The sequence below is a fragment of the Eriocheir sinensis genome, unplaced genomic scaffold (genome assembly GCF_024679095.1).
Source record: "Eriocheir sinensis breed Jianghai 21 unplaced genomic scaffold, ASM2467909v1 Scaffold62, whole genome shotgun sequence".
Classification (NCBI taxonomy): domain Eukaryota; kingdom Metazoa; phylum Arthropoda; class Malacostraca; order Decapoda; family Varunidae; genus Eriocheir; species Eriocheir sinensis.
The window spans coordinates 666177-688298 of NW_026111965.1; the positions used below are offsets into that span (position 1 = coordinate 666177).

At 41.6% G+C, this 22122-nt stretch overlaps 1 long non-coding RNA gene across 1 annotated transcript; it reads right to left on the reverse strand.

Annotated features, from left to right (window-relative positions):
• Positions 1-16874: 16874 nt before the first annotated feature.
• Positions 16875-20865, reverse strand: LOC126993485 (uncharacterized). Its single transcript, XR_007747854.1, has 2 exons — positions 20819-20865; positions 16875-17506 (listed from the first exon to the last, which is right to left on the reverse strand). It is a non-coding gene; the product is annotated as an uncharacterized LOC126993485 (long non-coding RNA).
• Between the last annotated feature and the right edge of the window lie 1257 nt (positions 20866-22122).

Here is a 22122-nt window from a genome sequence, read left to right on the forward strand (position 1 = left end):
ACTCTTTGCTTCCTATTGCTAAGCCACGCCTTGACCCAGTTCAAAACTTTACCCTCTACTCCGTGAGCCTGTAATTTAAGCAACAGTCGTTGGTGAGGAACTTTGTCAAACGCTTTACTAAAATCAAGATAGATTACATCATAATTTTTATCTCTGTCAACCGCCTCAAATACTTTATTGTAGAAGGACAAGAGATTGGTGAGGCATGACCTACCTTTTGTGAACCCATGCTGCGAGTCGTGAATTAAGCTGTGTTTCTCTAAATGCTCCCGAATGTTCCTGGCTATTATGGACTCCAGCATCTTCCCTATAACCGATGTTAAGCTAATTGGGCGATAGTTTGAAGCAACTGACCTGTCCCCCTTTTTAAAAATCGGCGTCACATTAGCTACTTTCCATAGGCTCGGCACATAGCCAGTATTTACCGACATCTTAAAGATGTCGGTTAGTGGGTCACTGATTATATCACCTAACTCCTTTAATACCCTCGGAAATATCCCGTCAGGACCTGGCGACTTGTTCTTCTTAAGCTTATCTATCTCATCCTGAACTACTTGCCTGGTAATGATTATATTCCTCAATTTATCGCCATCCCCGCCCTCGTACACCTGAACTCTTTCCGGTATAGTCGTTCGATCCTCCTGTGTGAATACTGAAAGGAAGTAGTCGTTCAACAATGTGCTCATATTTTCGTAATTTTCTACTAGCTCCCCTGTGTTTGTTTTCAGCGGTCCAATTTTCTCCCGTGTTTTTGTTCTATACATCTGAAAGAAGCCCTTAGGATTACTTTTCGCCTCATTTGCTACTTTGATCTCATAGTTCTTTTTTGCTATCCTGGTGTTTTTCTTAACTAATCTAGATAGTTCGACGTACCGGCCCCTGAGATGTGTTTCCCCATTCTTTATTTTCTGATAAATTCTCTTCTTTAACCCAATCTCGTGTTTTAGTCCACGAGTCATCCACTTAGGATCATTGTTTTCTTTTCTAAGTGTTCGCTGTGGTATATGCTGTTCTTGCCCCTCTACTATTACTCTAACTAAATTATTGTAAGACATTTCTACCTGGTTCTCCTGGCTCTCCAATCCGCAGTTCTGGCCCTCATGAATCCCTAAATTATCCCAGTTTACCCCTTCAAGATGTCTTCGAAGCCCCTCGTAGTTTGCTCTTCTAAAATCTGGCACTAACACTGGGTATGGTTCGCGGGTTACCGCCCAGTCTAAGCTAAAACGAACCGTTCTGTGATAACTATTTCCTAACTCTCCGCCCACCTCCAACTCACGTAGCAAGTTCCCATTATTGGTTAGGACTAAGTCTAATATGTTATCTCCTCTGGTAGGCTCAGTAACTACCTGCTTAAGGAAATTATCTTGTATAACTTCAAGAAAGTCCTCTGCTTCCAGGTCACCCACTAGATCTTCCCAGTCTATATTCCTATAATTAAAGTCCCCCATTACGCAGACATTTCTACTCATACTCGCCCTGCCAATCTCCTGTAGTAATATACTCGTGTCCTGCCTGTTAAGGTTGGGTGGCCTGTATATAACTCCTAGAGTTAGTTTTTCTTTCCCTTTGTAAACGTCCACCCAAACTGATTCTGAATCCATGTTAGTTTTGACTGAGTTGTTAACTAAACATTTAAGTGAGTCTTTAACATATAGCGCAACTCCACCTCCCTTTCTGCCCCTTCTGTCTTTGTGAAACATCTGATAACCCGTTATTTCAAATTCTGATCTAAAATTTCTATTAGCAGTGTCTATCCATGTCTCAGTGATCGCTATTATGTCAAAATTTTCTGAACAAGCTTCACCCCTTAGTAAGTCTATCTTGTTTCTGAGGCTCCTGCTGTTAGTATAGAAGATTCTTAGCCCGTCCTCTGTTTCTCCCCTAGAATTACTTCTAAGCTGCCTGGTTATATTATGAGCTAGATGTCCCCTCCCATTACTCCTCCCATTGCTCCCATTACTCCTCCCCCCCTCGCCTATACTAAAAAATCCCTCAGGGTACCAAGTGCTCGCTCAAGGGAGTCTGAGAGAGTCTCAACACCCTTGAACGTCAAGTGTATCCCGTCACGGGCGTAGAGGGCGTCGTTGCCAAAGAAGAGGTCCCAATTGTCGACGAACAGCCACCCATTGCGCCCGCAGTGCTCAGCAAGTCTGCTGTTCACTGCTATCGCCCTGGACAGCCATCCATCGCCAACGCCCCTCCTTGGCAGGACGCCACACACTACTGGCGACCCAACAGCGTCACGTATCTTGCCTAACAATTCTCTAAAACGCCTGAGAAGGTCCTCGCTTGGCACACGATAAACGTCGTTTCCGCCACAGCTGAGAAAGACAATGGTGTTCGATCCCTCGCTTGCCATACACGCCTCAATCCTGTCTGATATATGGCCCACCCCTGCCCCTGGGAAACACACCCTCGTCCTGTTCTTATCCTTGGAGCAAAAATACCTGTCAACATAACGAACCTGATTATCACCACCAACAAGAACCCGACGGTCGGAAGGGGGGCCAGGAGGGGTGGGTGAAGGGGGAGGGAGAGCGGGAAGGGAGGGGAGGGACCTGCTGTGAAGAACGAGGAGAAATTGTGGAAGAGGTGGAAGGTGTAAAGGGGGTGGTGGATGAGTAAGAGGAAGAAGGAGAAAGGGAGGGTGAGGTGGTGGTGGGAGGAACGGACGAGGGGAGGGAGGAGGAAGAGGGAAAGGGAAGGTAAGGACAGGTGTTGGAGGGAGGGACGAGTGAGGAGGCGGAGGACAAGGAGGAGAAAGAGGGGGAGGAGGAGGAGGAGGAGAGTGGGCGGGAAGAGGGGGGACGGAAGAGGAAGGCGAGGAATTGGAGGGGGAGGAGGAGGAGGCGGAGGAGGAGGAGGAGGAGGAGGAGGAGGAGGAGGAGGTGAGGAGAGGTGAGGTGGGGAGGGAGGGACGGACGAGGAGAGGAGGAGGAAGAGGAGGGAAGGTGAAGGACAGGTGTGGGAGGGAGGGACGAGCGAAGAGGCGGAGGACAAGGAGGAGAAAGAGGGAGAGGAGGAGGAGGAGGAGGGTGGGCGGGGAGAGGGGAGAGGGGGGACGGAAGAGGAAGGCGAGGAGGAGGAGGAGGAGGAGGAGGAGGAAGAGGAGGAAGAAGAGGAGGAAAGGTAGATGTTGATAGGCAGAGACGAAAGAGTTTGACCAGGTAGGGTGTCAGCACGGAAGCACAGTTTTTAAGGACAATAGGAGGCACTCGATCAGGTCTATAAGCCTTCACGATTCCGGGCTGAAATGTAAAGGTCATAGTTAGCGGGAGTTCGAAGGCTCTGGAACCTTTTGTGAGCTGCCTCTCTATCTTTAATAGCACGAGAACAAGCATGATTAAACCAAGACTTTTTAGCATGAGGAGTAGAGAAAGAACGTGGAATGTATGCCTCCGTTCCAGAGACAATCACCTCTGAGATGCACTGGGCACACACAGAGGGGTCTCTCTCCTGGAAGCAGTAATCATTCCATGGGAAATCGGAAAAGTACATCCTCAGGTCGTCCCACCGAGCTGAAGCAAAATGCCAGAAGCATCGCCTCTTCGGTGGGTCCAGAGGATGTACAGGAGCGATAGGACAGGAAACAGAAATAAGGTTATGATCGGAGGAGCCCAACGGAGAGAACAGTTTGACAGAGTAAGCAGAAGGATTAGAGGTAAGGAAGAGGTCTAGAATGTTGGGCCTCTCTCCAAGACGGTCGGGAATACGTGTAGGGTGCTGAACCAACTGCTCTAGGTCGTTGAGGAGAGCAAAGTTGTAGGCTTGTTCACCAGGCTGGTCAGTGAAAGAGGATGAAAACCAAAGCTGGTGGTGAACATTGAAATCTCCCAAGATGGAGATTTCAGCGAAGGGAGAGTGAGACAAGATGTGCTCCACTTTAGAATTCAAATAGTCAAAGAATTTTACATAGTTAGTAGAGTTAGGTGAGAGATAAACAGCACAGATGTATTTAGTAATAGAATGACAATGAAGTCTTAGCCAGATGGTGGAAAATTCAGAAGAGTCAAGGTCGAGGGCACGAGAGCAAGTGATGTCGTTGCGCACGTAGGCACAACATCCAGCTTTGGATTGAAATTTAGGATAGAGATAGTAGGAGGGAACAGAGTAGAGATTGCTGTCAGTAGCCTCAGAAACCTGTGTTTCGGCGAGGAAGAGAAGATGAAGTTTAGAGGAGAGGTGGTGTTCCACAGAATGAAAATTAGAACGAAGACCACGAATGTTGCATTTGTTTCGAAACTTGATGAAATTCAATTTTTTTGGAAATTTGACCTTGGGCGAACTTTTCGAGGTCAAGGTCAAAGGTCAAGGTAAGGGCCATGAAAGGTGCGTCTTTCCATGAGCTAAAATATGAACCAAGTCTGAAGTCTCTACGATGAGAGATGAAGTTATGGCCAATCTGACGTTTTGTGTGACCTTGACCTTGACCTTTGACCTTTGACATAAAAAATTTAATGGGTTCTATTTTGGATGGACACGAAGCTTCCCTGAAAAAATGGTCGAGATATCCGCAAAATTGTGCACAGGAGACTGCTCACGAACAAACAAACAAACAAACAAACAAACATAAATAAACATATCGACCGGACCGAAAGTATAACCCCTTCCAACTTCGTTGGCGGAGGTAATAAAAATAATAATAATAATAATAATAATAATAATAATAATAATAATAATAATAATAATAATAATAATAACAATAATCATAATAATGATTAATAATAATAATACAAAAATTATAATTACAATAATATAGTAGGTGTAGTAGTAGTGGGAGGAGGAGAAGCAAATCTAAGAATTTCAAGTTACATGTAAAAGTACTGTTGTTGTTGGTGTTGGTGGTGGTGGTGGAGGTGGTGGTGGTGGTGGTGTTGGTGTTGTTGGTGGAGCTGAAAATAATGCTGGTGGTTGTACAGGTCTCAGCCGTGAAAGCGAACGGAGAGAGCCCCACTTTCCCTGCACGCCCACGCCCCCGGCAGTTCCTCGATGCCCTTCAGAAAACCGGTTGGAGACCAGTGGGTGCCGCCCCTTCCTGCAAGACCGTCCCTATTGCCTGTTGAAAGCAGTATTACTGACTTTTCTCTCTACCACCAAATGTATTCTTGGTATTACCCTTAACAACCCCTGTATTGTACACAAATACCACTCTCCCACTTGGCTGAGTTGTATCCTGAACTTGTTCCAGAGATACCTTGAGTATATGCGTAAGGCATTCAGGACAGATCGTCATTCTACTCGGCATAAATCGTAGCAATCCTAATCTCTAGTGGGTTAAGTAGGGAGCATACGCTTTAGCTGCGCGTGGCAGTGGTGGTCATAATTATAAGTTGTCCCTTTGAGCCTGTGGAGGGAGAGAAGCCATTAACCCGACACAGGACCAGAGAAACATCCGACTTACTTTGGTTTACCTTCCCAAAATTTCCCCAGGTATCGTTTATCGACCTTCCCGGAAAAAAGGATGAACAGCTGGCTGGGTTGCACCCTCCCGCCCAGGCCTGGATTCAAACACATGCCCGCAGATTCGTAGTGTTTCGAGCTGTCCCAAGTTGTCCTGAGTTGTCCCTAGTTCAGCCCAGGGCCTATTTTCTACAATTTTACAAGGATCCACAAGGATGTAAGAAAACAACAAAGAGCCAGACGGCCTCCACTTGGCAGCTCCTGAGTGGGTAATTCAGCAACTTCCCTTCCCATGCATTAATATATCAAGCTTCCAATTGAAACTTTAATCGGGTTTGCCGCAGCTGCACGTCTGCTCGGTTTGTTTCACTCATCACCACCCTCTTCGTGATATATATATATATATATATATATATATATATATATATATATATATATATATATATATATATATATATATAGATATATATATATATATATATATATATATATATATATATATATGAGTTCTATTTTCTTCCTGAACCTGAATATATCAATTGAATTTACATTGAATTTACCCATTAGTTACATATGTTATTAAGTATTTTATTATATATATTAAGTATTTTTACATATGTTATTAAGTATTTTCTGGGTAGGCGGTGGCCGAACTGGTAGCGTACTGGGCCCACATTCACCGCGTGATGGACGACGCGGGTTCGAATCCCCACGCTACCACTCGGATTTTTCAGTCACCGCCAAGTGGCTTAAAACTACCCACATGCTGTCCTGGTCCCAGATTCACTAACGCCTCGCAGATACGACAATCTTAAGTAGATCCAATATGGCGGAAATAAGAATGTCGTATCTTGCGATTCACAAAAAAATCTTAAGTCCGCCATGTTTAGATTTTCCTGCCTTAACGCTGTTTCACACTCCCGCCGACAGACGGCGTAGTGTGTTGTTGACATATTTCGTTCAACCAATGGCAGCGCTTGATACACACGTACTCTAGAGACAGTAGCCAATCACAGGAACCTCAATACCAGTGCAGCACGTGGCCCGTGACAGAAGCAGGCGATGTCTGTGACAGAGGCAGGCGATGTTGTCTGCCCCACCGGGAGTACGGAGATGAAGTGAGGAAGTTCAGGTAAGCCAATCACTTGTTATGTGGAGAGTCAGCTTGGTATATTGTTGCTAAAACGTGCTAGTGAGTGAAACATTTTTGTTAACCTGCATGAAGGTATCCTTTAGGTAACGTTATAAACGTGTCTTTCTGTCAGTTCTTAGCCATGACTTTGTCCTCCAAGTTGTCCATGATCAGTCTCATTACCCTGTTTTGACCTCCTCTGTAGGTAAAAGTGTAATATACTTGCATGCACCAAGTTATCTCACCATGGAGAGGGGAAGGGATATGGGGCCACACACACTTCAGTGCGTGATGTCATTTCAGTATTTTCATAGAGGTGAGGCCATTTACTGAGCAGCAGAGCTTAGCAAATATATCAGTCATTAAGATTTGCCACTTCTGCCACCACGGCACTGCCCAGTAATGTGGCTAGGATTAGGAGTGGAGCTCAGACATTGTCAGCTGCTCAGATATTGGGAAGTAGATAAAACGGCATACTTTCCAAAGAGCAGCTTGCTGTATTATGGCTTAAAACACTGTCGCTCTAATATAAGTGCAATAACAATAAGTAAAAAGCTCTTTCATAGTGCTTGAGATAAACTAACTTCCTATTAAAACATAGATACTTTAAATTCACTATTATAGCTTAGTTACTGTATTTCTTTGTTTTCTTCATTTCCACAGAGTTTATTACTATGTAAACTTTCTACTTCATTGCTTCTTAACCTTTAACTACTAGCCAGTCACTTTTACATCTCTCTCTCTCTCTCTCTCTCTCTCTCTCTCTCTCTCTCTCTCTCTCTCTCTCTCTCTCTCTCTCTCTCTCTCTCTCTCTCTCTCTCTCTCTCTCTCTCTCTCTTATGATCCTGGATGTGATGACCAAGCAAATAATTTTCCTTTTATAGGAGACTGAGTGTCACCTGTAAGTGTAACGGGTGCTACAACACCTAGCAGCCCATATGTCCCAGCAGTGGTGCAGCGTCGGACCCTTAAACTTCCAGGCAGGAGACACAAGATGGACACAAGATAAAAGATTCTGAAGAAGCAAGACCAAGCATATATTACTGGATAGTTTGCAGAAATGTGTATATTTCCTTGAATAGTTTCAACCAGAATGACTGCAATAGCTGGAGCTTTTCAGGACTTTGTTGAATATTGCAGGGCATAAAATTCTGTATTTCTTATGCATCAGTAAAGGTCTCTTTTGCTTTCTTCAAACCTGTTTTGTATTTGCAATTTATTTAATTGTTTTCTATAGGAAATAACATATAAAAAGATGTTTAATAGCAGGCTGTGAAGAGTTGCTCCAAATAGTACACACCACGGTGCTATATGCTTTACATTTTATTAAGTGTATAATAAGCTCAGCCATATTGTCCTGCAGTTAATTTTTAGAGTCAGATAATTTCTCCCCTTTTTTTACAATATAAGTTGTGATTGTGCTCATGTATACCAGCAGTTCTTTCTTTAATAATATTATTAAAGAAGTTGTTATTATATATATGAAGTCAGATTAAGTGACTTTCAAAAGTATTATAATTAAGCTCATTTAGCCTGTGTCACTCTCAAAGTTATACGCCTCCGTGGTCTTGTGGTTAGCGTGCCTGGCTTCTACTCCGCAGGCCCGGGTTCGAATCCCGGCCCAGGCAGTCGGCGTGCAGCTCACCCAGCTGTTCATCCTTGCTCTCAGGCTGGTCGATAAATGGGTACCTGGGGAAACCTGGGGAAGGTAAACTGTGGTAACCCAGATATCACACTGGCCCTGTATCCCGGGGCAATGGGGGCTCCCTTCCACCACAGTCTCAAGGGCCAATGTTACAGAGATGAGCACCGAGGCCATGTGCTGCTACTGCGTATCCCCCCCAACTTTAATACTCTTACTTTCAAAGTATATCATTGTGTGTATGTGTGTGTCACATCCTGGAAAGCCCAAGACTTCTCTCAAAACTCTGATGACTCGAGAAAGAGTCTGGCTTCCAGTTATATCTTGAGAGCCAACAGTCGTCGTGGAAATTTTCTAGGTATAGTGGGCAGTGCCTTTGTCTTTGAAGAACTCTGCCGAGTTCTTAACGAAACACACCCATACACCAATTTGCTCGATGATTTCATGTATTTTATTGCCAGTACACTATTTGACGCATTTAAATATTTAATAATGTATATATCAATGCCCACTTTTTCATTATGTTCTCAACTTGTGCCAGCAACATATGAGTCTGTACTTTAGTAAGGTTAGGTTACATAAATGAAAAAAAGTGCATATTTGAATTAAAAACAGAAACATTATTTTCTTGTCAATACCCCCCAAAATAACTTGAATTTCAAGGTGAGAAAGTTTTTTTTTTTAGTCTATGGACAAATAACCTTTATTTTCTAGTTTTAATGTTGTGCTATAAGTAGAAAATGAAGTAATTATATATTTTTCACTTAACCTTTTTGCATGAAATAAATAGCAATATATATATATATATATATATATATATATATATATATATATATATATATATATATATAGATATATATATATATATATATAAATATTTTGCCTCAACCTAAAATCATAAAATACTTTTTCAATTATAGTAGCTATGAAACTATGAGTGGGAATAAAACTGGGTGATGAATCAAACCTTGACGGGTGTTGCTAGGTTGCTAATTTACCAGCAATAGGTTACCATGTGATGGAGATGAGCACTGAGGCCACACACTGCTATGTGTATGCCTCCAACTTCACCCTACCTTTACTAGACACATCATCAATAACACCCAGTAAAACTAGCATAGTATATAGTAAATGTAATACCTTAATACAGTAAATATCATTGAGACAAGAATGAGCCATGGGATGACTAAATTACCAAAATATCCAACAAACATATAATGCATGTTGCAGAGAATGGGTAATTGCTTAGCAGTCTATTTGAGATGCATATTACTTATTTCCTGTGGTATGTTATGATGCTTTTTAATGGGGATCTGTTTAATACCACAATAATTCAGCTATGAAAGTGCTACAGCAAATTTACCCCAGAATTCACTATAACAAGCACTGCGGCATATATTGTCCAGCCGTCTTCACTCCCAAATCTATTTACAAACTAACAGACTCATTTTAACCTAGTGGATGGTAACCTAACTCTGCTAAAATTGTAACCTATAATTGCCGCTGGGGATAGTAGCCTATCGTTACAGAGGAGAGTAAACTGTCAACCCAAGTATGAGACTCACCAAATCAACTCTAGTACTTTCATAATTGTTTCCTGGTGTTAACTAACTCCACAAAAAAAGACATGATAATTTACCCAGTAATGAATAGTTTGTGTCTGTAAAATAGGTCGCTAAAATCTGCTAAACAATAGCAGGGGGACACCCAGAAATATGTTAAGGGAGATTGGAGGGCAGAGAAAAAGACTAACCAAGAGAAATTTTGGGGGTGCAGGGCCTGAAACCTTCTAGGCCCTGAAGACCATCCATCAACCCGGACTCTAGAAGAAGCCGTAAGAGGCGAATCAAGAACGAGTTCCGGGGGGCAGCATGAGCCAATGCAAGATGGCGCCACTATAAACACTCGCCTGCGCCAGAACGGGCTGGGCCGACCATCAGGCCCCACCTGGAAGAAGCCTTGGGCCGACCATCAGACCCCACCGGGAAGATGCCTACCGGCGCAATAGGCAGCAACGTAAAAAAAGAAAAAAAAAATTTGTCAAAATTTCCTTTTTTAATCCCTTTAACCCATTTTAATTAAGGCTTAACACTTGCACTCTGATTACTCCCGAATATAATTAACACTGTGAAGGTGCTACTACAGCTTGGGTAATGGCCCCATTGTGCCCATGAAATTATACTGGGCCACCGATCTTGACCCCGGCGCGCCGAATCTTCACGATTATTGTATTCAGGATACTCGTGGCTATTGGAGGTGATTTCTTTTTTCATAGTATGACTTGGGCTTGAGCCGGATAGGCATTATGTTTACCTCACGAGTTGTCAAGATCGTCCAGGAGAAGAGCTACAATTTAAGGATTTCTCATTGCGGCCTAGTTTTGTCGTAGACATGACCCTCACGACTTTTGTTTTATCTCTTGCCACGTAGTAAGAACGGTGTGCCGAGCATTATATTAGCCTATCGCGACCCTGCACAGGGGAGGAACTCTTATTATGGGGGTATTTTGCTTAATAAAGGAAAGAGTATTTTGGAGCACACATAACCTATCAACTACACAAGAGCAGACATCTGGGTGAAAAACAATATTTTTCACAACAGTTTTGGTGTATAGTGACGATATTCTAACATTTTGATATCCATTCTATAGTAAGGTGACCAGAACTGAACCGCATAGTCAAGATGAGGTCTAATTAATGCTAAATATAGTCTGAGGAAGACTTCGGCGCTTCCGTTGCTTACGCTCCTTGAAATAAATCCCATTCCATAACCCAATCCATAAATTCGTGACTGTCGGAACTGTGGTAGCCAAGGGCACGATGGTTGTTTAAGAATATCATTGTCGGATTGTGGTAAAATTTCATACGTTAGCGACAGCCTAAAAACAGTGAAGGCTAATGGATGGTGTTGGCGGTTCTTTGCTTAAAATCCGCAGCTCCCGAGCAATCAACGTATATGTTCCAAATAATTTTTTTCTTGTGTGTATATATATATATATATATATATATATATATATATATTTATATATATATATATATATATATATATATATATATATGAAGTGCAATCAATATTTCAGCTGGCAAGCAGTAACAAGAAACAATTCAAATTGTACATCCGACCAGTGAAAAGGCAGATCTGAACATATAGAAATCATCACCATTCGAAGAAAACTAAATATTTATTTCGATATGTAAGCAGCAAGGGTGATCATAATACAGGTCATATATAAATTACAAACCTAACTTTTGAAAAAAAAAAAAAAGTTAATATGTAAAATTAGACACAGCTGAAAATAAAAAGGAATTCTTATAGGGCTTCTTTTACATGGGATTGAGGTAACACATTTGCAAAGATTGGCTGATCTAAAGAAATATATTTACAAACTCCCAAGTATTCAACAAGTGCCTCACTAAGCAAAGAGTAGTCGGCGGTTTTTTTCGCCTAATTTGCTTATCACTTTCTCGACTGAAATGGGGATATCATAGTGGACACAGGAGGGGAAACCCGTTCAGCCGCTCTTGGCCGAGGGTACTCCTCAGATAGGTTTTCAGCCTTTTCAATGCTGAGAAAGACCTCTCGGCTTCCGCGTTGGAGACTGGAAGCGTCAACAGAGTTTTCAAGGGAATGGCGAGATTGGGGAACATGCTGGTGCTGGCGTGTGCCTGGGCTTCTTTGGTAGTTTGGAAGACCGGAACAGATAATGCCCAGCGCTCCGCTTCCGCCTTCACGAGTGTCAGGGATTCGATGTCGAGCTCGTAGAGCTTCGCCGCTTGAAGCACAGCCGCAACATCCGTTTCGGGGCCTTTGAGGAGTTGCTTGAGCTGAAGTGCGACAGGCACTGTGTCGTCGTGTCCACGAACGGAATGTACATCTCCCGGCGATAGTAGGTAGCTACTCCTCAGCATTCTCGCACGGAACATTTGATCGCTGGGTCTGTCGTCCACAGAGTCGTGGCACAGGGATGGTGTCATGCGATGACCCCACCTCGACCAAAAGCTCTTCCGCTTTCATGAACACGTCGTGGAAATGATTCTCCGCATCTGCTCTGAACTTGGCAAAATGGTCTCGATGCCACGAATCGTGGCATATAGGCTGACACCAGGTCGCCATCTTTTCTCTGAAGAGTTCGGGTCGGCTCCAGAGTATGCGCCAATATACACTCCACTACAACCAGTCCAACGAGAAAGCGGGGAACACGTATGGCGATGAGAAGGAGCCCAGCGGTGGCGTCAAATTCTTCCTCGGGAAAAAACCGCGATGACAGGCAGAAAATCAACGAAAACCAGCACTGCGCCATGCCTCTCCAGGGCCCTCACATGGCGGGGGGGGGGGCATATGCCCGGGGGCGGCACTTTTAGGGGGTCGGTAATTCTAGCCTGGACCTGCCGCCCACAAGGCTGACAAAATAATAATAATAATAATAATAATAATAATAATAATAATAATAATAATAATAATAATAATTATAATAATAATAAAAAAGGTCAAAGAAGGCCTGAATAGTTTACCGTAATCGACAATTTTTGCATTAAAATCAACAAAATATGAAATATTTTCCCTTATCCTTTCTGTAATAGGGATATTAAACACAAATTTTAATTTTAATTAATTTAATTTCACTTAATTATACGGCACACACAGCAAAAGCATATTTCATTATGTATACCGGTATCCTATAATCACGTTGCCCAAATTAGGGTCATAGGCAGTAAAGATACGTGGTGGAGGTGGGAAGTGGTGATTGGGGGGGGGGGGGGGGTCACTGAGAACTTTGCCCTGGGGCGGGACTTAGGCATGTAAGGGCTCTGTGCCTCTTAATCCACCTGGTGGGGCACAGGGGAACAAGCTTTTCGCGCTTGGCCGAGGTAAGCTTGACAACCTCTGTGAAGCGGAGAGAGCGCATATTCGAAGAATGAACGAAGTTGTACACCTCGGTCAGTGTTTGAAGAGCGATCTTCACTTCCTTGACGTCACACGCCTTCAGCAGTACTAGATTCTGCCGGTGGTTAAAGCAGTGGATTGGCTTGGCCAGGGTGTACTTCTTCATGAGTACTGCGGCACACCCTTTGAATGTTCCCACCATGGCACTTGCTCCATCGAAACCAAGTCCCCTGCACTTGGCCATGTCCAATCCGAGGTCTTCAACGGTGCGCAAAAGGAGCCAGGCTAAACCTTTACCGGTGGTCTTGGGCGTGCACAAAGACAAGGAAGTCTTCCCTTATTTCCTCTTCGAAGTGCCGATGATGATAGTGGCCTGCACTAAAATTCACTTTCTGCTTGCATGTGAGGAATGAGGTCACAAAGATTTTTTCCTAGGCCTTTAAATCTTGCTCTATAATATTCAATATGCGATTCCGTAACTTAAATTCTGAAAATAAATAAAGAAAATCCTGAGTTCTTCAGAAATGCAACAGAAAAATAAAAGAAAAGTTTTTTTTAAAGTTTAGAGGACAGCGTCCAGAGCTATCTAGCGGCGGCCGGCTTCGCTCCCCAGCTCTCTAGCTTTTTAGGGGTATTTTAAATATATTTCATATTTTCTCACTTCATGGGTATTTCAAATATTTTAGTTATCCTAATATTTTTGGGGGGGCCCGGGCCATCTGGCTCCCCACCCCCGTATCCGCGCATGCATGTGCCTACAGTCGACGACACATTCCGTATTATAGTTGCAGCACATTATAAGCGAGTCGGTTCTGTACCCACTATATCCGCCCCCGTATCCGCCCCTGATTGTTGGTGCATCTGGAAATATACCTATTGTTGCAGAGTTTGAGCTACTTTATCATGAAATTGGACCTATCACCAGTCTCTTACAACAGCTCACCACTGCTGGTGTACTGGCTCACCTGGAAACCAAGGTTCAACATGAGCTGTCCGCACAAAAAGGGTTAATTTTTAATAAAAAATGTAGCTCGTATTCTAGATTTCATGAAAGCCAGGAAGAACCCATTTGATATTACTATGAAAATTCCCTTGCACAATTTTGTCACACGAGTTGCAGTTGATGAAGTGGTTAAGGCTCGACTCCTTGGGGCACTAAAAAATGGAGAAAAAGGCTATCATGCATTTCGCAACGCTTTGTCCTGAAGACATCAAAGCTGTCAAACACAATCAACAAAGTCAATCTTCCACACTTTGGTGCTCATTATGATACGCGTAGATCAAAACAGAATGATGCACCAGTATCTCTCAAGACTGGAACCATTTCTTGGAAGCATTTAGCAACAGCTCAGAGGGAGATAGACATAGTCCAAGAGCGAGGCAAAACAATGGAGTTTATCCTTGGGCATGACTTGTTTGATACTAGTCAACTTTTTGATGGTGTATGGTGCACAAAACCTGATAAATCCCAAATGATACGAGAACTGGAACAAAATCTTGACTCAGAAGATTATGCATTCACTCCAGCTTCAATTCTGAAGACAGATATCATTCTTGATTTCATGTCTAAAATAAGACATTATCGTAATTTATCCAGTTTCACAGACTTTGGCCAAGTTATCCAGAGAACCTTAACTGCAACCAAAAAAGGATGTCCGGCAGACAGACTGCATATTGTATTTGATTCATACTGTGAGTTGTCTGTAAAGGAAGAAGAAAGAATCCGCATGGCAGCAGACTGTGGAGGGGAAATTGATGTCATCACCAAACCAGGTTGAAAAACTCTGGGCTAGTGGCAAAAATAAGCAAGCTCTTCAAATTCCAGCCAGAACTGTAAGTCTTCGGGATTTTAAAAATGTTGTTGTGAGTGGAATGGTGGTGAATGAAGAAATATTACAAGCAATGGCTCAGAGGACCTTTGTACAGCAATTAATGTGCCTGAGCTGTCCAACTGGTAAGAGGCAGCAGATAACAGACTAATATCTCACATAGCTTGGAGTGTAAAAAGAGGTTGTAAGCGAATCCTTGCATTGTCAAATGATACTGATAGCATTGCCCTAATTTTGAGATACCTCCCAGAATTTAAATGCAAAGGGCTTTGTGAGTTATGGATTGAGATTGGTACAGGTGAATATAAAAGAAAAGTTCCCCTTCACATACTTCATGGAAAGATAGGAGATGCACTTTGTAGGGTGATCATTAAAGCGCATATTCTGACTGGAAATGATGAAGTAAGATTGAAACGAAGCATGCAGTGTTATCATGTAACCCTCTGATACTCACAAACTTTGCTGAGACAGACACTTTTTCAGAGATGGATGAGGAGATTGCTGAAAAGTACCTTGTGAAAACATGGGCTGGTCATCGCTCCAAATTCCAAGCCAATACATTCAACAAACTCCGACTTCTTTTGCACTTGGAGGGCAAAGACTTGCATGTTTTACCACCGACAAGTTCAGTAATCCGTGGTCATATAAAGCGGAGTTTGTGTCATTAGAAATGTTCTCATGTTGCTTAAACTATTTCCAATAAAGTACTTGTGTCCTGTACCCCCCGAACTGCTGGTAAAGTGTCGGTGTGGTAAAAAATGTGACAATAACGTGTGCAAGTGTAAGTTACATGGTGTCTGTTGTGTGGAGTTTTGCCATAGAGATAAGGGACTCACGTGCTTGTGTGCTAACAAATAAACTTGGTGATTGTCCTGGACGCTTTATGAGGATATGTTAAATTATGCGTTGCTGTAATTTATTTGATAAAAGTTTACATTATTTTTTTTCCTGGAAAATATTGAGCTTCACATTGGTGTGACTTCATTATTAACTTAAAATTTTACTTCATAGCTTTTCTCAGAAGTAATTGATGATAATATGACAGTAGTAAGAGGACTACCATCCAGAACAAGGCAAAGTGAAAAGCGGTTTTGTTTAATCAGCTCCCCAAAATGCTGTGGCAATGTGTTGCTGCACTGTTGTACAGAATGAATTCATGTAACAATAATGGTTAATTTATTTACCATTTGGTTACCCTCAGATTGTAAAATTATTTATTTTACAGGATTCCCTGTTATGTCTTTACTTTGATATTCCGTCCTAATTTCATTATTCAAATTGAAAGATATTTAAATGTACTCCTCTGGTCTGTACACTATATACAGTGGATTAATAAACAATGAAATCTTTTATGAGTTTAGAGATACGAAATACCAACTTAACAGGTCCAAATTAATACAGATGATAAACGATTTAATTCTAGAGGCGATGTCACACTTCTAGTCCCTTGAGGGCAGGATGTGATTTTCGCAGATAATGGCCAAAAGCCATGTTTGCTACAAGTCCACCTCATTATTTTATGAAGTTCAGATCCTAACAATCTTGTCTTAACAATAAAATTATCTGGACACTTCGATGTAAGCAGTGTCCTTTATAAGGAGCCTGAATTATAGAGGTTACGGGTTGTGCCCCTGAAATATCCCCGGGCTAAGTGGAGAAGGATGGGTGGTAAGGGTCATAGACACTTGCCTCTTGTCGCCATGCAGTCCATGGGTAGTGGGTATCATTCGGATGTTATGGCCTGCATTCTGAGGAAGTGACCCTCTCCTTTACCTTTTTTGTCACACCCCTGGTCTGCGGTGTCATCACGTGAGAGTGTTGGCTCCAAGGGGACGGAACTTATTCACACAGTGACATCTAAAAATGTTAACAAGCTTAACATACTGCTCCTCATCTTGTGCGAGTACCGTTATTTTGGACCTTAAAACCTTACCCTAACTACTGTAAATGTAACAGTACTCTTTGGGATTAATTAAACTCATGAATATGTTAAGTCTTATTACATTACAATCATTGTAAAATCCTTATTTGGTGTCATTTGCCATGCAGGTTTCACCACAGCTCGTGACAAAACATGACGTGTGAATGTGTGTTAGGCAAACAGTGATAGTAAACCGAAGCATCAATTATTATTTGTCGAGTTGTTTCCATCCATGAACAGGTTGATGAAACTATGCAAACATAAACACATGTATACTCAGGTACGCTGGAGTTCATCACACACACACACATGCATACTAGAGGGCCTCAGAGTAGCAGTGCCGTCATGTCACAGGTGAGGGCCACCGACACACTAGAAGAGGGTCGGGGCAGCACATTCCTCTCAATAGCACTACAAGCAGAACAGTGGTGTGGGCAGTGTCACTAAGACTATCCATTCAGCTTGCGTAATGGGCCGGGTCCATTACGCGCGGGGCGCCGCCGCACCGTCACTGCGTTGAAGGTTGTCTTCTGGAAGCGACGGGCGAGTTCAGGCGCGGTGAGTTTACGATAAACTAAGTATCGCTTCAGGGATATGCTGTCGATAGGTTCGGCGGCGGCGTCAGGGGCGGGCATCGTCCAGCTTACTTGAACCAGCGCTAACAGAGACACCAGCAAGGCCACCAGCACAGACATCTGCGTGAAGGAAACTTGTCATTGCATCCATTTTTTTCACTATTACTAAAAAAAAAAAAAGCTGACGAAAGTGAGTTACATTCCTGAGCATTTTTTTATTTTATGGAAAAGATATTTTGACAGGTTACCATATTAAAGCACAGTAATATTCTATTAATATGAATTTCAGATGCAAAATAGCCCAATAGTCTAAATCCCTGAAAGCATGAAAATGCAGTCCACCAATACTTTAAGCATATATACAATTTTATAGTACCCAGGGCTGCTACCCGACATAAAAAAAAAGTCCACCAATTCGAACACATGAAGGCCAGATGATCTGATGGGCCTTAACTTTAGGTCTCTTAAGATAGTTGTGAAGTATATGCAGTTACTCTAAGAATAGCATGTCGCTCCACCAGCGGGATGAGGCTGATTACCCAAGAGTCAAGATATTCTGCCGGCGCTGTGGGTTTTGACGTAGAAAAAATGTCTTTTAGACAATTACAGAGCTCGGTACCCAGGATTTGGAAACCAGTTCGCTTTCCTATGTGCCACAAGCAAAAATATAATTTCATCAATTAAGGGGGGCATACGCCGCGGGAGCGTATTACGTGTATTACGCATCTTATGACGCTAAGCCCGGGGGTCCCTTCGTGCAAATCTTCATGCAAACTCCCTTCTCATACCGAGTACCTCCCGGCCGGATCTATCGACAAGCTCAATCCATGAACTCTGCGGGCGTCCCTTTGGCCGCCTCCACTCAGGATTGCCTCACAGCGACATCCCCGGCGAGCAGGGTCGGTTTCTGTGTAGCATGCAACGTGCCCGTGTAGCCAGAGTTGCCGTTAATGGACTATGCAAGTAATATATGTCGAATCAGTCTCACGGAGTGGTTGACGGTTTGACATAAAGTCGTTCCAACGATATCCCACGATTCTGCATGGACACATATTACCAAACACGACGTAAAAAAAAAAAGGTCAGAAGTTGATAGATGCCTCATAATCTCCCGATTAAGGATTGATTCAAAAGCTTTGGAAAGATAGAAAAGTAAACTTATAGGACGGAAGTTTGAGAGAATGGAATGGTCACCTTCTTGAAGCTGAGGCTGTATGTAGGCGTGCTTCCAGCAGGAAGGAAACGTGCGTGGTGAGAGGCAGAGACAAAAGAGTGACCAGGCAGGGTGTGAGCACGGAATCACAGTTTTTAATTACAATAGGAGGTACTCTATTAGGCTAGGTGCAAGAAGTTCCTGGAAGATTTTATATTGATGAAGGAGTTGGGTGACTTGGAGAATAGATTTGGTATATATATATATATATATATATATATATATATATATATATATATATATATATATATATATATATATATATATATATATATATATATATATATATATATATATATATATATATATATATATATATATATATATATATATATATATATATATATATATATATATATATATATATATATATATATATATATATATATATATATATATATATATATATATATATATATATATATATATATATATATATATAGTGCTGTCATATTGCTGGAGAAGATCAAGCAACAACATCATTACGTGTCTCAACATCGTGATAACGGTGCGGTAGGCTGCGGTCACAATCCTCACAGCGGCGGGCGACACCAGCTATAAAATATAGTACACGGGGTCAACATGCTGCTCGCGGCATCCTTTTGATACAGAGCTAGGCGTCATGCGCACCTCTGTTGGAAAGGCCCATACTAAGGAGCCAGCTAAATCTGGTGTCCTTTAAACCGCCGTATCTCCATCTCTCCTCAGTAAAAAGTGTCGTTTACAACCAACTCAGACACACTCGGGGCAGTTTTTAACCTTTTTTGCCTTCATGAAATTCCAAAAACAATAGTTGCCTTTTTCTGGGTAGAGACTATTACCAGCAGAGAAAGCATATTGAATGTACACTTATGCTGCTTAAACTGATTCATAAAAAGCTCGTAGCGAACGGGGCTCTGGCACACTGACGTGATTGAAGCTAATATTAATATCAACTGAGTGGCCGCTGATTGACGATGGTTATCTTTATTGTCATTGATTGAAATAGTAAACTAAGCCAAGGATAGATCTCATACTTCAATGAAAATAAAGGATGAAGCTGAGAGCAAGATCAGTAACCAGTCAACGGGAAGGAAATGGACACAGAGTGGATCCGAAAGAAGATTCCCAAAACAGATGAACAGTTTTGCACACCGTATATCAGAATGCTTACAATTTCTTTTCAGTCATCCTCAATTTCAACTTACATTAAAGGTAGAAGGAAACCATGATTTAAGAGCGGTTGTCAGGCTGAATCACTTTATAAGAATCACGGTAAGTAGTAGTAGTAGTAGTAGTAGTTGAGGAGGAGGAGGAGTAGGAGGAGCAGCTACAGTACTAATAGCCGTATTATTACTATTATATGCATCTCTTGTTCTTAATAATTGTCACAATCTCTTTAACCCATGTCTAGTCCGTAAACCATGACGCTAACATTTCCATGCAATAACCATCACTATCTACTCTTCTTTGTGCTCTCTTAAAATACAAATACATGACCCATTAGAAAACAATTACTCGTCAAGAGAAACAATATTCTGCTATTTCAAAACACAACACTGCGCTTTACATCGCCGGTCACTTTTGAAGTTTATCGGTTAGTTTTATAATCAGCAGAAAACTGTCTTCTTCTTGGGAGTATTTGAGTGCGCTGCTCAGATGATGACTGCCTTCATTAATGACTCAGTGAATGCTTAACGAGCTGGTGTGAATGCAGCACTTTCCTAATAACACAACACTTATGGAACCACCACTGCAACCGAACGACTGCTACAACATATACTTCACGACAACCACTTTTACTACCACTACCACTGCTACCTCCTATTATCACTACAACTACTAGTACTACTACTTTACCACATCACCTCTCATTGACCACTACTACTTATCATTACTACTACTACTTGGTTGACTACTTACTACTACCACCACACACCACCACTGTATATATATATATATATATATATATATATATATATATATATATATATATGTATATATATATATATATATATATATATATATATATATATATATATATATATATATATATATATATATATATATATATATATATATATATATATATATATATATATATATATAGTTTCTTGTTGCTGCTACTAATACTGCTACAACAATAAGCAAATAAATACTACAACAATAACACTACTACTGCCAATTTACTAACACTTTCACCCCCACCACCCTGCACACAGCCCGGGAGCGCCACCTACCAGCTTCATGGTGAAGGGACGAAGAGTGGATAGGGGAATACTGACAAGGGAGCTCCTCAGCCTCTTTTAGTATATGCGATAAGTACTCTTGAGGGACGCCGCAAGTACAGAGTCACCACTGTTTCATTTTGAAACCCAAATTTACTCTTTTGATAACTGTGACATGCCTGACAGTTTGATGTCAAAAACTCTGATATACTTAACGCCTAAAGATAAAAGCTCATCAGGCACGGGAAAGAACCCTGTTGTAGTTAATCTTTGTCATGGATAGGTCGCCAGCAAGTTTGGGGTGTCCGGTGACAGTGGTTACTCAATGCACTCCTTCGGTTTTGCAGGAAATTCCTTGGCCGTGTGTGGAAATGAAACGAAGATATTTGAAAACATGGAGAAAAACGCATATCAATAAACTTCACCCATGTAAACAAAGGATGTCGGTCGTCCTGGGAGAATTGCGTTATGCGCGCAATTCATAATAAAGATCACTAATGCAGCCTTCCGTTCATCTCATAGTTCAATATACTCATGAATTTGTCCTACTCTGGGTCAAAAACGTTACTTGTTCCGGTATTACTGTATTACAGCTCCGTGCCAATGAGAGTTAATGTATATGCTCAGAAAAAAAATCTTAATTCAGTTATTCCTTCTTGGTTCAGAGCTCACATTTATATATATATATATATATATATATATATATATATATATATATATATATATATATATATATATATATATATATATAGATGTATCGATATCGCAACTGCAATCCATCCGCGGAACATCCATATTTTTTCACATCCGCATCCGCATCCGCATCCGTAATATTTGTGGTGAAATATACATATCTGCATCTGCATCCGCACTCTACAGAGGATGTGGATGCGGATGTGTTGTGTATTGCACAACCTATAGATTATAGAGTAAATATAGGAAATAGACACGCAGTTACAGACTAGCAGAGTAGTAGAGTACTGCCTGGTGCTTACAGACTTAGAGTTCAGACAGAGCTTAGAAATGTGGAGTAAATTTATTGATGTGTCTAATGAATTAATTATCTAGTAAAACTAAAGCAAATAATATCACGGATTCATTCCTTTCAAACTTACACAACGTAATGTGTCTAGAATTTAGGGAAGGTCAGGAGGAGGGGCGAATTTTACTTAGTGACTATGAAGTAAAATACTTAGTAAATAAACTGCAAACTGTGAATGGTGGAATGTTAGATACTTAGTAACGACAGATGAGTGAGTCACTGTGTGTGTGTGTGTGTGTGTGTGTGTGTGTGTGTGTGTGTGAGGAGGGTGAGG